Source organism: Gossypium hirsutum, chromosome D13, assembly GCF_007990345.1.
Source record: "Gossypium hirsutum isolate 1008001.06 chromosome D13, Gossypium_hirsutum_v2.1, whole genome shotgun sequence".
Classification (NCBI taxonomy): Eukaryota; Viridiplantae; Streptophyta; class Magnoliopsida; order Malvales; family Malvaceae; genus Gossypium; species Gossypium hirsutum.
In genome coordinates this window covers 36,262,483-36,264,098 of record NC_053449.1, presented here as the reverse complement: position 1 = coordinate 36,264,098, position 1,616 = coordinate 36,262,483, and the positions used below count along the sequence as shown (strand labels likewise).

General features: G+C 37.9%; 1 pseudogene; it reads right to left on the bottom strand.

The window, feature by feature from the left end:
- Nucleotides 1-253: 253 nt before the first annotated feature.
- Nucleotides 254-1,258, bottom strand: LOC121224960 (linoleate 9S-lipoxygenase 5-like; annotated as a pseudogene).
- Between the last annotated feature and the right edge of the window lie 358 nt (nucleotides 1,259-1,616).

The window sequence follows — 1,616 nt, the reverse complement described above, 5'->3', positions numbered from 1 at the left end:
TCGTTTATGCTTCAAGAAGAAATGGGTATGCTTCTTGTTCTTTTATGGTTTTGGGTAGGAGAAAACCAAATGGGAAAGATGACCCTACCTTTTTTTTGGCATAATTGTAAAAAAAAACCTCAACGTTTGGGGGCTTTTAGTTGTTTGCCCTTAACCTTTTTATTTTTTGGTTGACATTCTCAACGTTACGATTTTTCAAAAATTAGTCCACTTTTAACGGTCAACATGAGTTGACCGTTAATCAAATTGTAGGTCAACATAGTAGCCCATGTGGCATGCCACATAAGTGGCGACGTCATATATGACATCATCTATTTAAAATTTTTTTCATTTTGTTTCCATTTTCTTTCTTCTTCCCTCTTTCTCTCTTTCCCTGTAAATCACACCATTGAAGGATTCTTCTAAAACCTAAAGCTATTATATTCCTATAAATCGATACTTTCCTGCCATGGAAAGCTTGCCAATGGCAAAGAGCTTTATATCGAGATACTATTGGGGATTCCCTTCCCTGTAAGCCCACCTTCTCTACTATAATCCGATGTATTAGGATACAATAATGTATACGGCACCTTCATCGATCCAACTCTGTTCTTCAATTTAATATCATTGTTTGTTTCCATAATCCTACTGTCAATTTCCACTAGTTTCTTCCCGAATCTTTCAAATGTGGCTAAGGGTTCATCGTCGATGGTCCATTCCGCCGTATCTCTTTGCCCCAAGTATATTTCATCGGTTGCATGCATTGATAAAACTTCTATAAGTGATACACCTAGTAAAGTTTGGAATTGTGCGGTGATTGTTTTCAAGAAAGCCAAATCTGGGTTGTTTTCGAGCTTGTCGTATTCTTTGGTGCCTGGTTCTGGCATGAATCGATGGCTGACTGTTGGTCTGTTTGGGAGGTATCCGATGAATAGATATTGTCTGAAATTGACAGCTACGTGGAAAGCGGAAGCTATCCATATGATGATGGTATATGCTTGGCTGAGATGGCTAATGTGTTCATCTCCGGCCACCATGGTTCTTTTCTTAAATCGTCGTGGCCTTCATTTTTGACCTCCGACCACCATGATTGGATTTCAGTGTCATTTTTAACTGTTTCATCTGATGGGTAGTAGAAAGAATAGTACTCGGTTACCCAGGTTTCAATGGCGGCCCAGATTTCTAACCCAACAATGGCGTATGGGTAATCGTTTATCATCAATTTGAGTCCATAGGGATATCTTGAATCCGGCACTGCCATTCCCCTGAAAATAAAGGGTGTTTAAAGGTGTTTGCTTTAAATTATTAATTAAAGAGCAATTTAAAGCTTTGGGTTTTAGAAGAATCCGGTGTGATTTGCAGGGAAATAGAGAAAGACGGAAGAAGAAAGAAAATGGAAACAAAATGAAAAAAAAAGTTAAATAGATAACGTCATATATGGCATCGTGCGCTTATGTGGCATGCCACATGGGCTACTATGTTAACTTACTGTTTGATTAACGGTCAACTCATGTTGATCGTTAAAAGTGGATTGATTTCTGAAAAAATCCTAATGTTGAGGGTGTCAATCAAAAAATAAAAAGGTTAAGGGCATAAAACCAAAAGCCCCCAAATGTTGAGGGTTTTTTTTTACAATT